Source organism: Tachysurus fulvidraco, chromosome 22 (assembly GCF_022655615.1).
Source record: "Tachysurus fulvidraco isolate hzauxx_2018 chromosome 22, HZAU_PFXX_2.0, whole genome shotgun sequence".
Classification (NCBI taxonomy): domain Eukaryota; kingdom Metazoa; phylum Chordata; class Actinopteri; order Siluriformes; family Bagridae; genus Tachysurus; species Tachysurus fulvidraco.
In genome coordinates, this window is record NC_062539.1 from 795,130 (window position 1) to 801,129 (window position 6,000).

At 36.2% G+C, this 6,000-nt stretch overlaps 1 protein-coding gene and 1 long non-coding RNA gene across 7 annotated transcripts in view; one reads left to right on the forward strand and one right to left on the reverse strand.

The window, feature by feature from the left end:
* The window catches only part of LOC113636899 (ubiquitin-conjugating enzyme E2 W-like), a 50,191-nt gene that overhangs the window by 25,297 nt on the left and 18,894 nt on the right, over window positions 1-6,000 (forward strand). The window lies entirely within an intron of this gene.
* LOC113636901 overlaps window positions 655-6,000 on the reverse strand; it is a 6,642-nt gene continuing 1,296 nt past the window's right edge. Inside the window, exons 2-7 of one of the 4 annotated variants that reach the window (XR_003439211.2) lie at window positions 5,534-5,966; window positions 5,336-5,426; window positions 3,607-3,704; window positions 945-1,001; window positions 795-851; window positions 655-714 (exon numbers count right to left, since the gene is read on the reverse strand). This is a non-coding gene — a long non-coding RNA (uncharacterized LOC113636901). Of the gene's footprint in view, window positions 715-794; window positions 852-944; window positions 1,002-3,606; window positions 3,705-5,335; window positions 5,427-5,533 lie in introns of all 4 variants that reach the window. The other 3 variants (XR_007139143.1, XR_007139141.1, XR_007139142.1) reach the window with 3 other exon arrangements.

The window sequence follows — 6,000 nt, forward strand, 5'->3', positions numbered from 1 at the left end:
GATGTATTATTATTATTATAGACCAGATGCTGGGAGCAAATCACTGGAGCTAGAAACAGATTAAGGATAGTGTTACGAACTCGGATTGTCTAGGGGTTAGTGAGAACGCAACAAGTAAATAAATAAATGAGAACTTTCCTTTTCCTCTATCCCAGCTCCTCTCACTTTTTAAAGATTCACACCAATCCCCTCTATTTAACACCATACTTTGAAAGAACACCAAACCAAAAATATTCAATAAATTGCATTTATTGTTCAAGGCCAATGAATATAAATTATATACCAATGTCAAAGTAAATAAGCCTAAACAACCAAGGCGTCAGGAGAAAGCAAATGCCGAAAACAACAAACCAAACAGAAACTTAAGGTTAAAGTAACTTCCCTGCCAAAAATAAAATTAAAGACAATATTCTTACCTCTCTCCCTGACTAACAAAAAACAGGTGAAAAATACGGAAGGATATAAATATATATAAAAAATATATATACACACACACACATATTAATAATGTTTACTTATTACTACAAAAGAAAAGAAAAAACTATACTAAAAAGATTTAAAAGAATAAAATACAAGAAATTAAAAAACATTTAAAAAAAATTACCTGAATAAATAATTTCAACAAAATAAATTTTAAATGATTTATTAAGAACTGATTTTGTATTAAATATGTCATTAAAAAAACAAACATAAATAACAAACAATCATCGTAGCCTGTGGAGAAACACAAACATTTAATAATTTCAACAAAAATAACATTTAAAATATTTCATAAAAACAATTATATTTATTACATTTTAATGTGCACCATTTGCAGTGATTTGTAGTCCACAGACCAAACAGGTTAGTTGCTGTGGAGAAACACACACACAGTTAAATATTTAATAAATAATTTCAACAAAAATAACCTTAAATTTTTTCATAAAAACAATTATATTTATTACATTTTAATGTGCACCATTTACATCGATTGGCAGTGAGCACTTCCCACAGGTTAGTTCCTGTGGAGAAACACACACACACAGTTACATCTCTACCTTCTGTCCTTATTTTAAAACTGAAATGTTAACAAATGATTATACAATAATCTAAAATGAAGATTTTATTCTACGTCTTTCCAACAAGTTCCAACATCAACATCATCTGTTCCCAGCATCATTAAATACAATAACATGCTTTTATAGACGGCTTAGAAATTGGGTTTGTACAGCTGTGGTGCTCTGTGTGCTTTGTGTGTGTGTGTGTGTGTGTGTGTGTGTGTTCTACTGAAGCAACAAGGAATTAGGAAGAACTACTAAATACAGCCACAAAGACATGACATCATGGTAAAGTGTGTTCACTAATAAACTGCCAGAAACCTAATGATGGAAGGATTTACAGACGAAAGTAAAATAATCCACAAAATTCTAATCTTATATATATATATATATATATGTGTGTGTGTGTGTGTGTGTGTGTGTTAATACCCATGAAAACTTTCCAGAAAAAGAATTTCTCAAAGAAAGGTTTTGCAATTACACATTCTGCTGTACACACGTTTGTTTCCTTTGTGTGTTACATCACGGAGATGAAACACAAGGAGAAACAACACAAAAGAACACACAAAATTATTGGCACCCTTAACTTAATATTTGGTTGCACACCTTCCTATAACCATCAATAAGCTCCTTACACTTTCTCACCTGGAATTTTAGACCATTCTTCCTTTGCAAACTGCTTCAAAATGCACCCAGAAATGGATGGCAACAAAGCGCTGGAGAGTTCTGAAGTGTCCAGCAATGAGTCCAGATCTAAAGCACTTTGTTGCCATCCATTTCTGGGTGCATTTTGAAGTATGTTTGGGGTCATTGTCCTGCTGGAAGACCCATGATCTCAGACACAAACCCAGCTTTCTGTCACTGGGCCCTACATTGTGACCCTCTGGTAATCCTCAGATTTCATGATGACTTGCACACAGTAGAGGCACCAAGTGGCAGAGACACCAAAACAAGCCCAAAACATATTTGAACCTCCACCATGTGTGACTGTAGGTTCTGTGTTCTTTTGATTACGTCTTTGGTAAACAGTAGAATGATGTGCTTTACCAAAAAACTCTATCTTGGTCTCATCTGTCCACAAGACTTTTTCCCAGAAGGATTTTGGCTCATGTACATTTTGGCAAACTGAATTCTTGCTTTTTTTATGTCCGTGTCAGCATTGGGGTCCTCCTGGGTCTCCTGCCATAGCTTCTCATTTCATTCAAATGTCGACAGACAGTTAGTGCTGACACTGATGCACCTGAGCCTGCAGGACAGCTTGAATTTCTTTGGAACTTATTTGGTGCTGCTTATCCACCATCTGGACGTCCTGCGTTGCAACCTTTCCTTGGGAGATTAGCTACAGTGCCTTGGGTTGCAAACTTTTTGATCCTGTTGCACACTGTGGACAAAGGAACATCTAGCTCTCTGGAGATGGACTTGTAACCTTGAGATTGTTGATATTTTTCCACAATTTTGGTTCTCAAATCCTCAGATGGTTCTCTTCTCCTCTTTCTGTTCTCCAATGCTTAGTGAGTGCAAAGACTGAGTCAACTTCTCTCCTTTTTATCTGCTTTCAGGTGTGATATTTATTGCCCACACCTGTTACTTGCCCCAGGTGAGTTTACAGGAGCATCACATGCTTGAAACAAACTTTATTTATCCACAAATTTGAAAGGGTGCCAATAATTTTGTCTGTCCCATTTTTGGAGTTTTGTGTGAAATCATGTCAAATTTGCTTTTTCCTCTGTTTTGTGTGTTTCAATACACACAAAGGAAATAAACATGTGTACAGCCAAACCTGTAATTGCAATACTTTTCTGTAAGAAATACTTCATTTTCTGTCAAAATTTCAGGGGTGCCAACACTTTTGGCCAAGACTGTATAGAATATCTACTACCTTTAGTGAAATGTGTGTGATCTTAAATATGAGATATAAAAAACTGACCCCTATAATATCATGATAATATCAGTGTGCTTTTAAACTAGGGCTGGGCGATAAAACGATAACGATATGTATCGCGATAGACACATGATCGATATCAATTTTAAAAAAGTATTTTCAATAAATGGTTATGAATGGTTGCGCCATATCGTTGTCTCGTCTTTCTAAAAAAAAAAAAAAAAAAAAGAGCAAACCTACGATGGATAATGAAGGACAAAAGTCATACAGGTAGATTTTATATCTATTATGCTTTATTACCTTACAGTTAAGCTGTTTTTCAAAAACACAAATAACCAAAAACTACTGATCAAGTTTCAAATAAAAATGTTTAAATGTAATAGATTTTTCTCCTGGTCCTTATTTTAAATGGGTCATAAAAATATCAGTAATTATCGATAACGACCGATACGATATCGTGATACAGTTTTCAGCCATATCGCCCAGCCCTACTTTAAAGTCTAAACACTGAATTTCAAACTAATTTACTATGTAAAATGTGGTGGATCAGCCGTAACAAAATATCCTCTGGAAGATTACATGGAGGTGAGGATGTATAGAAAGGATTGAGGAGTGCTGAAGTCTACCAGCAGACTAAAGCACAATAAGGAGAAAGGGAAGTGACGTAGGAGATGATGAGAGAGTTACCACTTCAAACCACTCGTCAATGCAGTGGCCGTGGAATTTATGCCCACATTGGAGCACCGTCACATCCCCTGTGTATGGCTCCATGCAAATAGGGCATTCTACAAGGGGGAAGAAAAGGCAAGCAAAGTACAAGTTAGTGAGGTTGGAAATCAAGATCTTGTGTTGGCTGAGGTCTGAGAAAAAATATTTAACAGTTGGATGTGTCAAAACTTCCTCCAGTTAAAGACAAAACTGAAGTCATTGTATTCGGAAATAAAGATGAAACTCTCAAGGTTAACACACACCTTGACTCTAGGGGTCTAAAGACACAAAATAAAGTCAGAAATCTTGGTGTAATTTTAGAGTCTGACCTTAATTTCAGTAGTCATGTGAAAGCGATAAGCAAATCAGCTTACTACCATCTCAGAAATATAGCCAGAATTAGATGTTTTGTCTCAAGACAGGACTTAGAGAAACTTGTTCATGCTTTCATCACCAGCAGGGTGGATTATTGCAATGGACTCCTTACGGGGATCCCCAAAAAGACAGCTGCAGCTCATACAGAAGGCTGCTGCCAGAATTCTGACCAGAACCAAAACATCTGAGCACATCAGTCCAGTCCTCAGGTCCTTACACTGGCTTCCAGTTACATTTAGAATAGATTTTAAAGTATTGTTACTGGTTTATAAATCACTTCATGGCTTAGGACCGAAATACATTACAGATATGCTAATTGAATATAAACCAAGCAGACTACTCAGATCATTAGGATCAGGTCAGTTAGAGATACCAAGGGTTCACTCGAAACAAGGTGCGTCAGCATTTAGTTATTACGCCACCTATAGGTGGAATCAGCTTCCAGAAGAGATCAGATGTGCTTCAACAGTAGACACTTTTAAATCAAGATTAAAAACACATCTGTTTAACTCAATGAGCGCCGTGCTGCGTCACACTGACTGCACTTTTTATCCAAATCACTTTTACTCCTGTTTTATTCTTTTTAACATATTTTAAACTGTTTTTATTAAAATCACATTTATTTTCTTTAATTGTTTTTATTATGATTTTATTGTCTTATTTTTACACATTTTTTCTCTTATAAATTGTTTTCTAATTTCTATGTAAAGCACTTTGAATGACCTGTGTATGAAATGTGCTGTACAAATAAACTTGTCTTGCCATTTAATCAAGTCAACCGGCCCTTAAACGCTGTTAGAAAGGATATCCGGTGTCTCTATCTGGCTGATATCAGCAGAAAATCCTGGATCAGATATCAGACAGAAAGGAAAAACACAAATGGGATGTGTTTCTGTAACAAGCCACCATGTGCCCTGAAACAGGATGTTATAATAAATACATCATCAGTAATGTAGTGGTGTGATGTGGACTCCAAGCATGACGCAAAGTGTTACTGTTACTTTCCCATAGCAGAACATTTCCATCCAGCACTTTATATTTAACGCTTCATATTTAACGCTTAGGATAAAATAATAAATTATAATCGTGTTATAAAAGAGACAACAGGAAAATTCATTCCACTCCAATAACCCATCCTTCTTACAGACTGTGTGTGTTGCACAAAAGGTTAGATACCTTACACGCTGCTAATGAATCAAACACTTCAAAAAGAATCCATGTACTATTTATTTACTCCTTATTCATATATTTCTATCTAACGCTCTTTAACAGGCTTTGTCATACTTCCTGTTCTTAGTGTGCTGTGATCAGCTTTATCACTGGAGCGACTCACCATTGTTCTCCTTCACCACTCCATTAACCTCCTCCACCACATCATTTATTTCCTCCTCCTGCTGCTCTCCATTCACCATCCAGTTTAGCACCTGTGGGAAAACTTTACATATTCTGCATCTAATGGCTAATTACATAATAATCAATAATTATTCTGTCCAGGACTCCATGTCCTTCACAGTTGTGCTACCTGACTTACAATTGATGTAACCCTTGTGGGTAGATAGAATGTTTCCCATTTCGAGAATCGTCCTGGAAATAAAGCCAGAGAGAGAGAGAGAGAGAGAGAGAGAGAGAGAGAGAGACCGATCCCAAGGGACCGTCTGCAAAGTACAAAACCCGAAAAGCGGTCTTTCCAAAGTTAGTCAAATGTATATTGTTCATAATGCAAACAATAAAAATAATCAATAAGCAAGGTTTCTCAGAATAAGTGTTGTAGTATAACTATTATAACTAAGTGTTGTAGTTATTGACTTTTTGTAGTATTCGCTTTTCGGGTTTTGCACTTTGCAGACGGTCCCTTGGAATCTGTCTCTCAGCCGTCAGCACATAGAGACTTGTGTATTTTGTCCACCGCGGAGGAAAGCTGAATATTTTGAGGAGAATTGTGTTGTAGCTGCCTCTCCACATTACTACAGTAGAAAAGAGGTGTTATTTGTGTAGTTA